The sequence below is a fragment of the Apteryx mantelli genome, chromosome 2 (assembly GCF_036417845.1).
Source record: "Apteryx mantelli isolate bAptMan1 chromosome 2, bAptMan1.hap1, whole genome shotgun sequence".
NCBI lineage: Eukaryota > Metazoa > Chordata > Aves > Apterygiformes > Apterygidae > Apteryx > Apteryx mantelli.
The window spans coordinates 154917389-154935704 of record NC_089979.1 but is presented as its reverse complement, the minus strand read 5'-3'; the positions used below and the strand labels follow the sequence as shown (position 1 = coordinate 154935704).

The 18316-nt window shown below is 36.9% G+C and overlaps 1 protein-coding gene and 1 long non-coding RNA gene across 12 annotated transcripts in view; both read left to right on the top strand.

Annotated features, from left to right (window-relative positions):
* PARD3 (par-3 family cell polarity regulator) overlaps positions 1-18316 on the top strand; it is a 477274-nt gene that overhangs the window by 55515 nt on the left and 403443 nt on the right. The window lies entirely within an intron of this gene.
* Positions 16059-17266, top strand: LOC136991415 (uncharacterized). Its single transcript, XR_010883611.1, has 3 exons — positions 16059-16123; positions 16255-16318; positions 17186-17266. It is a non-coding gene; the product is annotated as an uncharacterized lncRNA (long non-coding RNA).

The window sequence follows — 18316 nt, the reverse complement described above, 5'->3', positions numbered from 1 at the left end:
TGACTCTTAGGTTAATTTTTCAGACATAAATTCTTTGCTTGCAGTTATTTCTTGTGACAGAATTGAATTGGCATGGTTATTTCAACCAAGACTTTAAAAAGAAGAATTATGTGAGGAATCTTGAGACACAGAGACTCCTCACTGTCTGAAATGCTGGGATTATTGGAGCTGTATAGAGTAACAGCATTGAGTTTTCAGGAATTTCTTCCATAAAAATAGTGCCCAGCTAAGGTTTCATGAAAATTTAGATACTATGGAGCATTTTATCTATTAAAAGGTAATTAAAACCTCTAGTTAGTTATCTCATTTTCAAGTGCTCAGTTGTACGATTAGTTAAGCTTTTGTGGACAGGCTTCGAGGAGGCTGGTGGAAGCTATCACAATACATATTTTCTTTTAAACTCTTTTGACTCATACACTTAGCTCCTCACGTGCTTCTCCCTTCAGAGGGAGAAGTTTAAATTCTGGTGACTTTAAGACCTCATTCTTTAGCTATTACCTTAGCTTAGCTGGCTTCAAGTGCGGTAATTCCCCACAGTGAAACTCTGTGGGTGTTTTTATGTGCATGACTAATACGTGAAAAACTCTTGAGTGCAACTGAAATAAGCAAAGTCATTATTGCAATATTGTTTTTCTGTGTAGATGGACAAGATACCTATTAACAACTACTAGTGGTATTTATTTCAGTGTTTGCCAACCTTGTTTCCTCTGATTTTGTGAATCTGGCATGCCTGTACTGATAGCATTTATCAGTCACATTTCATTCTTTTAAAGGACCTTGTAGCGTTGATTAGGAAGGTGCAACATAAACATGCACTGTGCTATAGTGGTTTATATCCTTGAATTAATCATTCTCATTTGACCTTCACGTTTGATTCTTTTCAAGCACTTCAGTCCTTAGTCACTGTTTTTCAGTCGCCTATCTTACATTTTACAGCTGACCTTCCTGGTGGCCTGATTGTTGACTTTGGATTTTATGCTTCCTCCATAGCAAGTGTATCAACTAGTTCTGTGTTAGCAGAAGCTGGTATAGGTCTCATTACTGCAAGGTGCTGCATATAACTCCAGTTAGTAACATTTTAGATGCATGCTTAAGAACATCCTGTTAAAAAGCATTTAAACAGTTGATGTCTCAACATTTAATTAATTTATCGTTGTAGGATTAGTTATGCTCAAAGTTAAACATAAGTTTGTATCTTTTTTTTTTTTCTGAGTTGGGATAAAAATACCTAACATCTTGCAAAACTAGTCTTAATATCTTTGTGTTCATTTTCACAAGATTTTAAATCCTTGCAGACAAGATAGTTGTGCTACGTACTACCTGTTGTCTGTACTTTTGAAAATCACTTTGCTCTTATGAATCTTCAGATGTAAGAATCATCCCCAAAGTGATGAACATAATTTTTGTCTTTTTTATGTTGCTTCTGTGCCGTAATTGTTTATGCAACGTCATGTAAGCACAATGCAGAATGTGAAGCAGCTAAGGATCATGCTTTCCTCACAGTAAATTTGTTGTTTGGTTTAGTGATCTATATTAATAAAATAAAACTCTGTAAGTAATGTGAAGAATATATTTACTCCTTTTCCACTGTCTCCATGGAGAACATGTTTTATCCTGTAACAAATATAAAGATCCTTAGAGACACAGCAGCTGTTCTGAGTGGAACAGGAGAAGCATCACTGTGATGGTCTCCTTCCCATTAACATGCAGCATGATAGCATGACTTAATTTAGCTTCTTCTGTCACTATATTTTGGTTTTCTTTTGTCCCTTAGTAAAACGGAATGGATGAGTGAAGGTTAACCAGTTGCATTGAGGAATAATTTGGTATGTCCAGTACAGTTCATCTTAAAAAGAAGAAAACCACAAGACAGTCTACACAAGAAAATGGATTTTGTGAAACTGTTTCTTTCTGAAACAGCTTTTTGCAAGTCTTTTAACATAGTTCATTCAGACAGAGCATAATGCATTCCAGCTTTGCTGGATTGCAACTTCAACATTCACATTACACAATATCACTACACGTGAAGTTGATGACGAAAGTTTATTTTTCTTTTAATACACATAGCTGCATTAATAAATACTAAATTGGATAACTTTTTTTATCAAAACCTTTGTTTCTGACCAAATTGCAAATTTTCTCTAGGTTTCATTATGGAAAGATAGTTTTCAATGGAAATATAGCCATATATTTTATATTTATCTCTCTCTTTCTCTATACGGGAATACAAATGGTAGCTTTTGGCAGAGGGGTTTGGTTTTGAAAAATATTTAGCTTCAAGAAACAAGAATCTGTTTTCAACTGGTAGCATCCATTGCCACTAAATCCTAAAGATGAGCATGTTTGGTACTGTATGAGGAAGCTCCTTGAAATGCTTGGGCAATATCTACATACCAGAACAAAAAGGTAAATAACTCCCTTCAAATTGCTTTCAGTCAACTGAGTAACCTATTTCCATTATTTTATAAATATATGGTTCTTGTACGTGCATTTTGTCAGCAGATTTTTTTAAAATATGTGTTTACAAACAATTTTGTTTTGACTTCTGTTGTTTGTAAAAGTAGTCTTTCATTTGAAGGTTCTCAAAAAAACATATGTTGACTTGACAAGTTTCCAATTAGATGAGAACATACTTGATGACCTCAGTTCAGTTCTTCGTAGGCAGACATTCTCAACAGCAAAAAGAAAAAGAAAAGAAAAACAAAACCAAACCCAAAATTCCCAAATCCATCCTTCACCGTGTTTTCTCCTGGGAGACTGAAGTGCATAGACGCTTCAGTGGTCTTCATACTTTGGGCGTAATATGAAGGTACTTATTCAGGAATCTTGTAGGCTTTTGTTTATCTCATGGAAAAAATACTCAGGAAATTGGTGTGTAATCTCCCATTTTAACAATGTGTGCATGTATGAATATACACTTACTCTCAACTGAATTCTCACTGAAGTTGTCACTTGTACTGAGAACAATTTTAGAAAATTATTTCATGTGGAATTATATATATTTTCCTGCACAGTAATGCTCAGGCTGTTGCTCAGTGAAAAGCTTTAGAGACCAAAATGTCTCTGCTTGGTGTAGCAACAACATTTCCTAAAAATTAGAGGTTTTCCTTCCCAAGAGAATAATGAGGGGCTGCCATTAACAGCCACTGGTTTTGGTATGCAGTGTGGCAAATAGTGCTAGTTTGAAGCATGCTATGGTATGAAGTTAATGGCAGTTATTTAAAAGTTCATTTGCCCAAATGCATTAGATTTTTGGTAGCTTGGGATTAATAACCTATAACTATAAAAACATTGGCATCTTATGATTTCATTCATCACTGTCCTTATGAATGCAATGCACTATTTCTCAGAAATAACCACTGGTTAATTTACTGCATTTTGGTGTATCCTTATAAGTCAGAGTTACAGTCTGAATATTGTTCTCTAAACCAAGGAATGGACTTTCTTTGCTTGACCTACCATTTTCAAATATTCGGTCTGCTCTTCAACCTGCGTAATTTGTATCTGTGCTCACTGAGTTCAGAGGTGGGAAATGGAGCAATATTGTTTGGTGTTGTGCAGAGTAAAGTTTCATACGTATGGCTGTGTGCGCGCCTGTTGGTGGTATCCGGGGCTAGGTTATTGGCAGGTTGAGGTGATGGTGGTGGTTACTGGTAGTTTGACATACTTTGAACTTACTAGAGGATGCTCAAAGAGTTGCTGTTCTGTGTGAAATACTGCTGGTGAAAATGAGACAGACATTCATTTGGTAGACCTCTGTCGAAATGGAGTTCATATGCATTCATAATCTAGAGTTATGTTAAGTAATCAGATTGCTGCTGAAATTCAGTGAGATCAATTGCACATTATTTGCATCCCCTTTTAGAGACTTACAAAGACTATTATTATTATTATTATTATTATTAATTTAATGTCTGCTTATTTCTAGCATGACGTTAGAAAGTCTTTTAGCAGTTTTCTTCATACAGTATGAAGATGTAATAGGAACTTTTCCCAGCATAGTGGAAAGGAAATGAACTTTTTTTGTGTGTGTTAAACATATGGTCAATTCTAAATAATACTGTTGTTTTGTTTACTTCCTCTTGGAAAGCACAGTTGAGTTAGAGAGATGTGATATACAAAATGTGGGTTTGGAAAGGATGACTGTATTTGTTTGTAACAAATGTTAGCTTGAAACTAACACAAAAATAACTCTGATTTGAGCGAATGCATTGTAATCTTATGGTTAAAGGCTAGCTTGGGACTGGAGAGCTGTGATTACAGTTTCTAGCTGTTACTGATTTTGTGCTGTCACTCTTAGTTTTAGGGCGAGTTATGCAAGACCCCAATCTTGTAATAATTCTGGGCAGACCAATGACAACATGGTGCATATAAAAAGAATGAAATGCTGGTAACTCTGTGTCTGCGTATTCTGTAAAATGTTAAAGAGCTTTAGAACATTGTGGAAGTTGTACAGATAAATTTGAGTTATCTTTAGGTTTTCATCAGCACATAATCAGAATACTCAAAGTAATGTTGTTGTTCTAAATTTGGGTCTCCTTCTGCATCATTTAAGTGAACTTACTGCTGAGTTTACATTTAAAATTTCTTTGACTTGGAGACTTAAGAATTAAACCCTAAAACCACAAGCAGAGAAAGCAAACAATTTGACTACTTCTGAAGTTTGTTTCTGCCATTAAAAGATTAAAACCATGGAGTGAATGAAGGAGCATCTAGAGCTAATGCAGTAAATCTAATAGCAAAACTAGAAAATGTCAAAATGTTACTCAAAAGTGTGATATTTAGTATTTACAATGTCACATGTTTGGTATGCCCTTCTCCTTCCTTTTCCTTCAAAACATTTTCGTAGAATTAATTTTCAAAGATTACCGTGATCATCCCTGATATAGCATGCAATTTCTCTAATTCTATTCTGTGACTACCTTCCCTGTATCCCAGGAAAATAGGGTGACCTTGAAACAATTTGTTGTTACTCATAAGTGACTTGGCAAAGCACTTCTTGAGCATAAGGTGTTCTTTCCTTTTAACAGCTTAAAATAACTACTTGTACCACTGAGCTTGGGAAAGTATAGATATTGGGAAAGAAACCTTTCATATAACAATTTCATGGTTCTTTTGTGTAATAATATTTAAAAATATTAATAAGAGCTTAATAGTGAGCTCTTGATGTCATCTTATATTCTGTATGGCTTTCCTATTTTAACTAGATTTTAAGAGAATTGACACTTTGATACTGAATGAAATTCTGACATCTTGGTAAAATCAGAATGCTTCTGTTTTACCAGGTTTTCTTGCTTTAACACTATTGACTCATTATTGCTGGGATGGGCAGATGATTCTTAGGTCCAGCTTGCTGCTGGATTTAAAACAAGTAGAAAATCAAAGTCTTTAGATAATCTTTATTCCCAGATGCTACTTAAGACATATTTTGCAAAAGCATACCTCAAATATAAACTTTTTTTTCTATTGAAGTATTGAATTAAAATGCTTGTAATATTTCTAATAAAATAAGTTTTAACTTTACAGTGTTTATGGGCAAGAATAAATCCAGGAGAAATGAGGAAATACTAAGAGTCACATATTAATACTGAAACATTGTGTGGATTTTCCTACCATTAAGAGATGCTAAAGCTAACTAACGTTTTTTTCTGATCTGCAGATCTGACTTTTAGGTCCCTTTCAGTGCTGTTCTCCAAATTAGTAATATCGTCACAGTTTACTTTTTCTAGCTCTGCGAAGACAACATTTATGTTGATGATTCATTGTTTATTTTTCGGGTAAAGTGCTGTATCCAAATTCTTTTCCTGAATTACCAAAGTGGTTGTTGTAACACACTACTTAGAATTCCCAGGTAGGAGAGGAATGGAACAAAGAAAATATTATAATTTGTAAATTAGTTTCCATAGAGATCTGGAGATGCAGGTCAGGGTAACCTCTGAAAATAAATTGGTAAAAACTGTTCTGTATAGAATAGCAGGCACTTGCATGCATATGATACACTGAGGAAGAGCCATGACAGTGTTGTGGAAGAAAGTCATCTCTCACAAATCTAACAGAGTTCTCTGGAGAAAGCCAGCCCTGAACATATGAGCAATAGTGACTTGGTTAGTGTAATCAAAACCAACCAAACAAAAAAACCCCACCTGCCATGGGATAAGAGTAAGAGGAGGGGGTCTTACGGATAACTAACTGATTGCAAGATAGAAAATAGAACATGGATTGTTCAACATATTAGTAATTATTGCCCAAAAAAGGGAAGAGGTAAATTAAATAATGAAGTGATAAATTTTGGTGTGAAACTAGATAATGCTAGTAAAACAGTGATGATGAAGAGTTGCAGTATATCTTGGGAGTAGACAATAACACGATGAACAAAATTTGATTATGGCAAGTGTGATGTGTTTTCAGAGACAGAGACTTTTATCTGGAGGTATACAATAATGAGCTTGGAGCTAGCTATTGTATTTGGGAATATGTTCATGATTTTATGATAGACAGACCTCTGGAAACATCAGCTGAAGCTGCAAGGTAGGTATGGTTCTGTGAGATATAATAAAACAGCATAAAGCTTACTGCTTCCAGCAGCTGTGTCCTCCTCTTCCTCCTTTCTCTTTCCCCCCGCCACTTATCTTGTGCAGGCTCTGCCACTCTTTGGACACCCTCTCTAAGCTCATTTATTCGCTAAAACAGCAGAAAACTCATCTTTGGAAAAGCGTCTGAATGCTTAGTGAGCATCATCAGCCCACCAAAGGGTCTGGCAAGCTGCCTTAGGAAAGGGAGAAGACTTTTGGCTGGGAGCAGGTGACATGTGAGGGAAGACGTGAGGAGACGGAGAGTGGGGACATGAGTGGGAGGGAGGAGCAGGTGAGGCCTTCCCTTGTGGAGCCCCAAGGCTGCCGGTGGCCGCTTGGCCGCTATGGCAAAGGAGGGGGCAGGGAACAGCAAGGGCAATGGCAGCCTGCCGCTCTATTGTGTTGCTGGGAGACTTTCTGCTTCCTCTGTCCAGAAACAAACACACCAAACAAGATTTTGCTGAGATAGAAGAAGCTCAGAAGAGGTGCCAGGCTTCTCTACCAGGAACATCCAGATGGACTAGGACTCTTAGCCTTGAAAAGAAGATGAAAGAAGCAAACCGTAGAGGACTGTAAAATCACAGGGGACATTGAAGAATCATTCACCGCCTTTTTTTCAGTGTGAGGTCTGGCTGCATCAAATGAAACTAAAGTTTTCATTATCAAAGCAAACAAAAGGCAATACATTTTGCATGGAAAAATTATACCTTTAGTTTTCAGACTTGACTTTATTAAGTGCTGCAGATTCTTGTATTAGGGGAACTGTGAGTAAATAGACTCTAGACCTTTTTCAGTATTATTAAAGGTGTTAAGGACCTCTGTTCCCATCCTAATTTATTTTCTTTCTCTCTCATATGAATATTCTTTCACATCTCTGATCATTATTGTTAACTTTCCCTGCACCCATTTTAGATCTCATGGGTTTCTTACTGAAGTGAAATGATCAGGATCATATCCAGTATTTGATGTCATGTCAAATGTACATTCAGTCAAACTACAATGAGATAAAATGCATTTTAATGGATTTTCATTGTTTATTTGTTCCAGTCTTAATCACTGTTGTTTTATTTCTGTGCAAATAAGAGCATGATTAGAATAACTCATAAGAGTAGCTATCTGTAAAAGGCTTTCAGACTTTCCTTGACCTTAATTTTTATGATTTATCAATATGCCTGTGACTTTTAACAAATGCTGCAGATCCTTCAAGAAGGTTTGGAGGACATAATTATTCTTGAGATGTCTTGGTTTAGAAGCAAGAGTTATGCTGAATTGTCTGCTTATTTCTATTCTCCTAAAAGGAGGTACTTGTAAATCATGGGTACTGTTAATTTATGTAGAGTCTCAAATTGTAACTAAGAGTCCCCTTAATCTAAACTTCCAGTGAAGACCCCAGAGACAGTCTTGAAATGATGACGGCCTCACAGTGTCCAGTTTTGCTAACACAGAAGGTCAGTATGTGGCTGTGGCTGATGACTGCTACAGTATTATAAACCCATTCCAATTAAGGGATATTTTCTACTAAAATTTCATTTAATAATGAAAAATAGAAAATTTCTTACTATGCCTTGTAATGTAATTCTACAGGCACTACTTGGATATAGTACTTGTAAATTATATGAAGCAGTGTTTTACTCTCCACAGTGTAAATCTCCACAGAAATCTGTAGTGAATCTAGAATTAGGCCATTATGACTAATAAATGCATGATATTCTGGTACCTTTTCATTAATTTTAGCAATATCGCTCTATCCTAGGGGTATGTTATTCATTCTACAACAAAGGAAAAAATTGCAATTCAAGGTGGTAGAGGGAATTCATTAACACCACCCTCTTTCCCATTGATATTAGTAGTCTTAAAAGAAATAATGTTATAACTTTACAGATATTTCCTTGTAGAGGTGGTAAGACTCATTCACTAGAGAATTGGCCCATATTAAAGCTTAATATAGTAATGGATAATCCTGCAAGTATAAATTATTCACAGTTGCTTTGTATGCGAAGTATCATCATGAATAAATTAAGGAAAAGTTTCTGGCAAAGACCCTGGACAATGGCATAAATATGCCAAAAGATAATTTTCCTTTTTATCTTTTAACCTAGATTTAAATCTGCCAGTGGTAGGGTTGCAACGTACTCTGTGAAGGGCTTACCCAGCAACGTAAAGCACGTTCCTATACTTGCAACCTAGTGCTTTGGTTATGTTTTGCTTAGTTGAAATCAATAACAGCAAGTTGTGGGATTATACACCCTTGTAGCGTTCCTTGACTAATGTGTTATGCAAGGGAAACATTCCTACCTAAACACAGGCCTGGTACAATGCTTGCAATCACAGCTGTTGAGAACTCATTAATGTTGCCCTCTTATCCATCGATACTAAAAGGTCTTAAGAGAGTGCTGTAACTTCGTAATTGTTTCCCAGTAATGATGGTGAGATGTGTACGTAGGCTCAGGCTTTATTTTCCAGCTGGCTTAGTAGATAGAAGTACCTCATACATTTATAGCGCGACTAGTCCTTATGACAAAGGGAGAAAAAGGAATATTTGAATTATGTTAAAACTGAGCTCATAATGAATGGATAGCTATCTCATGTTAAAGGTTTCTTCAGCAAGTGCCTTAAGTACAAAAGTAAGAAAATAATTCCCTCCATTTGGGGACACTCCCACCAGCCTGACTTTTCATATATCTAGTTAGCAGTAGCCCAGAAAGGAAGGAGTTAAGAGGATGCTTTGAACCCAAAGTCTTCTGCTTCATCCCCACACCCTGTCGGTGTACTACTTCCACACCCTGTTGGTGTGTAGGAACTACCTTCCGTTCACCTTCAGCGTGCTCAGCAGGATAGTCACTACATTTTTCAGATTAGCATCACTGCTGAAGCCTGTTTGAGTTTATACAGCAAGAAGGAGTTCTGCCTGCTCTTCAGTGACATACAACGTTGCAAGGGCACCTGCTTTTTTCATCGGTACAACCTACAGGAAAAACTGAAATTATTATTTGGTGGGCTCCATTCTTTGTAGGTTGCTTCATGTCCTGTAGGATTGAAGACTCTTCCCTGTAAAGTTGGTAGCATTTGGAAGCTTCTTGGTACTGAGTTTTTGTTTTCTTGGGACATTGCTTGCTTGGAGTTAACCATATTTTGGTGGAAGAAATGGCAGACACACCTAAGAGGAAAATTACAAAGAAGTCGTCGTCTTTTTCATATGATCGCCGGAGAGATTCAGTGAAAGTTAGGAGACAGTCCAAGTCTCTCAGCTTTAAGTCAGCTACACTGGATGCTCAAAAAAGACAGGCACAGAAAAAGCAGGTTTGTATTAGGATATTCTTGGGGTGCACTTTCCTTAAAAATTGTCTTTATTTCCTAAATACTTAAAAAGTTTGTAAACCTCACCCTGTTAATTAATATGAAGTGGAAAACAGTCTCTGCTGATCTGAAACCTGTGTTGTGAGTACATCGTGTATGTATACAAGCTTGCATGAAGATAAAGCTGGATTTTTTTGCTTTAATTTTTCTTTTGACTTGGTGGAAGTTGTAGTGTGAATTTAACTGTAAGAAAAGTCTGCATCTTCTTTGCTTTTAAGATATGTGATTGGTGATTTGTGTTTTGTCTCCAGGAGTTGCTCCTATAGTGTAATACACACCTGGTGAGCTGTTGGTAAGGTTCTGTCTGTTGTGCTAAAAACATGATGTGTACTGAAACTTTGGAAGTGATTATTCAGATTACAGCTGTTTCACTGCTCTTCAGTATTATTGTTTTTTTTAATGTTGAAATGTACCAGACTGAGAGCTTTAGGGAGTGAAATATTTAACTTATTCCGGAACAGGTAATGCGAGTCCGCAGCAGCAGCAGCGCCAATTCTGGTGGGACCAGTTCTTAGGGTTAGAGGACAGCTTAATGTCTTGGCATTATCGCACTTCCATAATAAACGACTTTCATGCACAGGTCTTTATCTTTTATAGTTGGAATAGCAATTAAATGAGATTTCACTAAAGAGTGAATGTACTGGGCACTGTAGTAAATCAAATAAAAACAAGTGAGTCAGTTCATGAGATGTCTTTGTATACTGATCTACACTTTAATCTTATATGAAAGGAACACGGGATCACTGGCTTTATGGCCATCCAGCTCTCTGAATTGATGGATGCACACACAACTTTAAAGGGAATTCTTAAGCAGCTGTGTAGAACATAAAGCTATTTAATATTTTGCAAATAGTGCTTCCACAAATGCTTAGAAATAAACTAGATTTCCATTAGCAGTATGAGTGAATTTGTCACATGTGAGTTGTTTTCAGGCCCTGCCCATTACATCTGCTCCTAAATTTTGAGGACAACATGCCGAAACAGAGTTAAGGGAGTTTAAGTTACTGTGCCAGTGTAAGTTTCAGTATTAGCTTGAAAATGCAATGATTTTGATTTGTTTGAGTTCACACTTAAGTTTTGATTACTATTTCTGTTGTTTTTGAGTGTTTAAAATGTCTACTTAAACTGCAAAATGTTGACTATTAGAATATGAGGATATACGATGACATTCATGCTAGCTTTAGTGTGCTGCTTTAGTATTAATTACAGTTATAGCTGAAGCCCTTCATCTTGGAGTAAAAGTGCCAGAAGCTTTTAAATGAAGAAATATTCAAAGAAATGAGGAACACCATCAGAAGGGCTCCACGCTGTAGTTTTTTTTATGTTCTACTACCAGATGTAATTTGAGAAGTAAATTGATAAATCTAAATTTTATGATGATGTAAAATTCCAAATTACACCTGTGAGCCTTTGTGTTCATTAGATCTTTCAGGGAAATGGAGTGACTACTCAAATTAATTTAATTATTTCATTTATAAATTCAAATTAGTGAGTACCCCTGTATTTCAAATTTCTCATACCTTAAGGTTTTTGCAGCCTCTTGTGTTTTGGATAACTGCCATGATTACTGTATGACCTCTAGTGGTTACTGAAAAATATGCTCAATTGCTGAATTCAAGCTGATGCTTGAAAAAATCTCTAACTTGTATACTTGTTGGTTTAATTATTTAATTATCTAAGTTACATTTTTTTATTGAAAAGAAAAATCAAATGAGCAGTAGTTCAGTCACTGCAGCAGAAGAATTATTGCTTCAAAAGTGCCTTCTTTGTAACTTTAGTCTTGTTTCCATGTTTATTTGAACATTTTTCTAATGCTTATTTGACACCTGAAAATATTTTAAACTGCGCTTTCATCTTTACTGATTTCAGAGACAATAGTAGGCTTTGCTCACAATATACGAGCTTTTACATGTGTAGTTCCATGGAAGAAGATGACTGTGCTTTTAAAGACTGGCAAGCTAAAGTTAGCTTTTCTAAACGTTTTGGAGGATTGTTATCAATACAAGTCCCTTAAAATCATAACACTCTAAAAAATTCTTTTTGGCTTCCTCTACCTTTGTATTATTGACCTTCCCTTTTTGCAAGGTTTGATTTTTCCTTTTTGTGATAAAATTTCCAGTGTGATCCTTTTTTCATAAAATTTAGGATTCTGAAATAGATCAGTGGTAAAATATTAATGAGAATTTGAGAAAAATTTAAAAAGGCATTTGTCACAGTTTCTGAAGTACAGTAGTGTGGCTATGTTTAGAGTATGTTAAGCTTTTTTGGGTTCTTCATTTAACTTAGCTAAGTTGAAAGGAAATCAATCAAAAAATGTTCAAACCCAACAATTTCGGATATTCCAAGGTACATATATATACAAGGTAAAAATGAACCAACATTCTCCCAGATAAGCTTCCCATCAAGTTACCTTTTCAATACAGATGATTCTTTTATTGTGTTGAATTCTTTCTCTGCTCCTAGTATCTGAGGACTTTGCTGCAAATTTAAGGAATTAAGCCATTTTTAAATTGTTCACATTTTGCACTTTCTGTTCTGCCCCTTTGATTGGTATGTGGTGTGTTTGACTGGCTTATGAGGTAAGGCTGTGAGAAAATGGGATGAATAGGCAGTGGAAATCTTTTCCTGGACTTTTTCAATGAGGTTTATGAGAGGCAGGGAGGGATCCCTGATCTTTCAACTAGCGAGGCAAGCATCTCTGCATCCTGGGAAACTGGTGTTCGGTGCTCCAACCTCGCTTAGTGGATTTCTGTGCTTGATCCTTGCTTGCTTGACACTCTGCTAGTTGTGTCTTTTGATATTTTGGTGGAAAAAATGAAGCAAGATGTATATATTCTAAGGTAGAAAATATAGTAATTGCTTTCATTGAAGGCTGATATTGTGTTACTAGTTGATCTAAAAGTAAAAAGGGATTACAGAAGTATGCATATAGTAACTTCCAGGAGGTACTAGTATTATTCATAGATTATGTTGCAATGTTTGTTAGTTTTAGGAGAAAAAAATAGTCTATTTTCATGCTGTGAGTGAAGAACAAATCCAGTTATATGAAGAAAAATTATATGAAGAAAGCCCAAATAAGTTTTAAGAAAACTTAAGATCCTTATGTACCAGGGAACATAAAAAAGAGATCCAATGCTATTTTTTTAGCTGTTTCATGAGCGCCTCTAAAATCATATTTCTTTCTGTCATTGCCTGCTGACTGATTACATGGGCTAGGGCTTCAGTGGATTAATTATGACCTGAAACTGTTTTCCTGATAACTACTTATGTTTTGGTTACAAGGTTCTGGAACTTGGCAGGGTTTCCAACTCATACTAGAATATAGAGAATTTGTACAGAACTACAAATTCATGGTTTGTCCCATTATTCTTATTTTTTCCATTGAATTCTGCAGAATGGAGCTGAATAACTTTTTTTTCTTTCTGTATAATTACAGACCTCAGTGGTATGCACCATCCACTAGCCGAGATGTGGAACAATACCTAAAGTGAGGGATATTATTAGAAAATCTTCAGATTCTTACGTTTAAACTGACTTAGTTAATAGGAGAAGCCCAAATTCATTGTTATGAGTATCTGAGAGTAGACTAATGTCTATGAATTTTGCTTTTTTGCTTTCCCATTAGAAAGAAATATCGGTTGGAAGAAACTGGACAGGAAGGTTAGGAGATAAAGTTCTGGGGAAGTGAGGGAAGAGGGCCACTGATGGAGAGTAAGGGTTCATCACGTTACACTTTGTTGTAGGGGACATATATAGGAGAATGTTCCTGGTGCAAATTACTGGTGTCTGGCAGGTCCAGCAAACAAAACCCATGGTACAAACACCAGCAAATCAAATTATTTGAAATCTGTTAAAATGCGTAAGCAGTAAAGAAAAATTAGGGATGAAAAAGGAATCTTAAATAGGTAATTTTTAGACATTATCTTTGAAAGCATTGATCTTTTACTGTTTTACTTTTATCGCTTTTAAGCCTATTTTTGGAAAGGCTTGTTCTAAAGTCTCTTGGGAAACTCGAATGTCCTCCCTGGTGAGAAGGAAGTCAGCTTTAAGTGTTAGCTGTCAGGATTTGTTGTTAAAATCTGATCCTGTTTGTTTTAAAATGAAACCAGACAAGCATGTGGGGGGAAAAAAAAAAAGCATGTGATGTGTGTAACAGAATACTAGGAGATAACATGTTGGTTCCTCAGGTAGTTTGGTTATTAGAAGAAATTTGGCCTATCAAAACTCAGTCATTTTGGAACATGGCCAGCTTTTAACTGTGGTGGTTAGCCATTATTATTGAAACTGTGATCTAGCAAGGTGAGGTTCATCTTAACTGGCTAAACAGGCCCATCTTGAGCAAAATGCATAATAAAATCAGAACAAAGGTGAGAGCCTTAGTGATCTTGAGCTGTGAGTTTGCATTCCTTTTCTTAGCAAGGCTTGTTTGTGGAGGTTGCAGTGAGTGTCTGCGTTAGAATACTTCCTCGGATAAGAAAAAAGATAAGCAGATGGTAGAATAAATCGCTGTGCCTTGGCAGTGCTCTCTGCAGTGATTCCTGGGAAATGCCATCTACTGCGCTGATTTTGAGTGCTCTGCAAGAGAGAGAAGTGACCTTCTGTTAAAGGTAGTAAAGTCCTTCCCTTGTCAGCTTATCTTGGTGGTTAATATGGAATCATGCGTGATCATAAGATCTCAGAAAATGTTTTATTGTGGTGTTAAAATAATGGCAATATTGCCAGGAGCTTTTCAAATGTATTTGGTGGTTTCTTTAATGCGAGCACACTGCTAGGTTTTATTTTGACAATTTTACAAGCTCACCTAAACTAAGCTGAGCAATCTGTTGTTTTCAATTCTCTCAATAATTATTGTTATAACTCATGTAAAAGTTAATACTATTTAACTGAGCCTTTGGATTCCTAAAGGTGTGGATTCATGATAAATGTTATCTGAACTAAGGCTGTGCTGCTACAGAAGGAGGTGGCTTTGTCCTCGCCCAGCCTGTGGTCGTGCTTTCCCACCTTTTCCCTGGTGTTGGCGCTAGGAGGTGTGCAGTTGTGCTGAGGTGGATCAGCCTGCTGATCTAGCTGAGAAGTAATCCTGCCAGAAGAAAAGAAAGGTGCCGGGGGGGGAATACTGGGGATGTGTTGTCAACTGCTGGGGAGGAGGGAGTTGGAAGAAGGGGTAGAGACAAAGATCTCTGCGGTCAGGAGCGGTCGGGCTCAAGGCCGGGAACGGTTTTGCTGCAACCAGAGCCACTGATGTTCCTCCAGAGCACGGGAATCTCCCTCAGCAAGGTCTAGTGGAAATGGTCTTCAGCTCTCCCAGCTCCTGTCAGCCTAGGGAGTGAAACAACAGATCAGCTTTATGGTTTGGCAGTGCAGAATTGCACTAAATACAAAGTGGGAAGGAAATATGGAGCAGGGCAGGTCATTAGTCTTGCTTGTGCTCGCAAATGACGCAGGGAAGACTGGGTGAAGTTTGGTCAAGTGGAGGCTGCCAAGCCAATAGATTTTCTGAGTATTCTCAAAATTGTTACAGCTGAAACAATCCTCTTTGCCTTGGTTAATGTTTTTTGATCTCGCACCAAATTGTAGGCATACCTCCAAAGACCGTGAAAAACAAAGCAGAGAGTCATAGAATTGCAGCATCATTCAGGTTGGAAGGGACCTCTGGAGTCATTTAGTCTAGCCCCTGGCTTAAAATAGGGCCGACTTGCTCGGGGCCTGTGCAGCCTGGCTTTGAGTATCTCCCAGGATGGAGATTGCACAGCCTCTCTGGGCACCTGTGTTGGTGTTTCACTACAGCCGTGGTGCAAAAGCGTTCCTAAGGTCTTATCAGTTTCCTGCATTGCCTCTTCCTACCACTCTGTTTTCTCTCTACTTTCCCATTATGTGGCTGAAGACAACGGTAAGCTCCTCTTTGAGCCTCCTCTTCCTCAAATGGCATGAGCGTGGCTCTCTGGGCCTCTCCTTGTACGTCCTGTGCTTCCAGCCCATCATCTTGGTGGCCTTCACTGGACTCGCTCCTGATGTGGCTGCACAAGCCCTGAGCAGAGGAGAGGCATCGCCTCGTGCTAACGCAGCCAGCACCTCCACCGCGAGGGCACACTGCTGATGTGCCTCCAAAGGGCTGTCCGGGAGGGATCCACAAGGCCTTCTTCACGAAGTTGCTTTGTACCCGGTTGGCACCCTGCCGCTGCTGTTGCACACAGGTTATTCACTTAAAATACTTGACAGCATTCCATGGTTAGCAAGGAAATGGCATGCTTCTTTAATAAAATCCCCTTCTGAGTCCCACTGTCTTATTATATATATTTTTTCTGCTTATTTGCTATTTGTACAGAATTATATCCTCAAAACAGGATAATGCATTTTGAAATACCATGTTGTCAGCTGAAATAATGCCGGTAAGAGATTCCCTTTCTAGGTTTAGCCATCCTATTCCAATTAAGAGGAGGGGGAAAAAAAAAGCAAACCAGAAACGAACTAGAGGGGAAAAAAGAAAAAAAGGAGGAGGAACATTAATTTCTGGACATATCTACTGTACCACTCTGATTCAAAATGCTCATAATCCCAGTACTTCAGCAGAAGCAGAAAACTAATTTTAAAGTACCTTTCTGTACTTCCGCTGAAGACTTATTATCAGCAAACTCTATAACTCTTAAAAGAGTTATAGAGAAACCTAAGTGTTTTGCCACTGTTTCTATTTTTGTGGAACACTTGGTCGCTTAATTGGCATAAAACTTGCCTATTTGTGTTATATAAGCAATATTTTGACATATATTTTGAATAGTTACTAAAGTTTTGATTGTGTAGTCTTTTCCAACATTTTTATACTATTAGAAAAGACTACGGTTTAGTATTACAGAATTTGCTGACTGAAAATTGTTTTGTCTCATTTACAGCTAATGAGTTTGCCACTTTTGTAACAGTACTAACTGTAACAGAAACTTCTTTCCCCTGTTATTCTGTGCGAGAGAGAGAGAGAGTGAGCCCTAGGCTTTACAGCAGGTTGATTTTAATGTTTTGTGACAAAAAGGAAGGAAAATTAATTTTAATTATCTAAAAATATGTCCCCTGGCTCAAAGTGTAGCTCTCAAATAGAAAGAAAGCAGTGTTTTGCTTTCTCAGCAATTTCTGTCACTTGAACCGTGAATTGATCATGGAGGTAATAGAACATGGGGAAAATCCAGTGGGAGCTGTCTGATTTCATATATGTTTCAGTTTAAGCACTTATGTTCTTTTGATTTGTGGACTGTAATTTTCACTGACAGTATTAGGGGCTTTTAGAAGAACAGCCACTGACAGATGACATCCATCTAACCAGCTGCTGCCTGCTCTGACTTCAGTCTACTGATCTGTATTATCAAACTGATTTGAAATATAGTAAATATTAATGACTGCTCATCTGTTATTTAAAATAAATAGAAAGTAGTGAAAGAGTGATGGTCACATTTCACACTTTGGCTGTAACTAATTTCTTGTCATCTGTTATGATTCTATTAACTTTTGTGACTGACAGCTTTTCTTCTTGGGTAATGTCATTGGGAAAAAGAACATTGCTTTAAATTATTTTTTTTCTCCTACAGCCTTTACTGTAGTTTTCAGTATGGTTAGAAATAGTGAGCTGTTTTATGTGGTGTTTAAAGCTAAAAAACCAAGATCTTTATTCTCATTATAAATTTTATGAAAATTGCCTTTCTATTGAATTGGGTATAATCAAGAAATGATTGATGATGTTGAGAAAATCACAGAAACAGTACACTAAACTTTTATGTCCAAGTAGAGCCATAACTTTTTGGAGGAATATGATGATTTCACAGATCTTTCCTTGAGATGTTTCTGAAGCACAGGATGGAAATTATGGCCAAAAACTGGCAAAGAAGGAAAAGAAATGCAGAACAGCATGATGGTTAGAGTTCCTACTGGTGTTTAGAAAAACTTTACATGGGCCCTTTGAACTTGAGTCCACCATATGCTAGTTGTATTAATAGATGTTTTTCCATAATACTTCCATACTATAAACTTAAATCTTTATTTACTTTTGTGCTGATCATCTTTCAGATAGGTTATGGAGAGTTTTAATAATACAATTTCTTCTTCTTCCTCTTCATTTATGCTGAAAAAGAAAAAAAAACCCACTCAGTTGCTCCCTATTTCTTGAAAAGGTATCCCAACAAAATCTAGGTGGCAGTAACTCTACTGTGTATTTGGCTTTCATTGCAAGATCAAACTTGAAATGTCATAACTTTATACTTATATGAGTCAGTGTCCCACAGTGTCACTGTTGAAGTCATTTTGTTCATTAAGAACTGTTCCGGTTTTCATGATTTTAAAATTAAATGTTCCTATCAAGCTTCCTTAGATTATCTTATACAATTCTCACTTTCAGTTATTTAGCATTT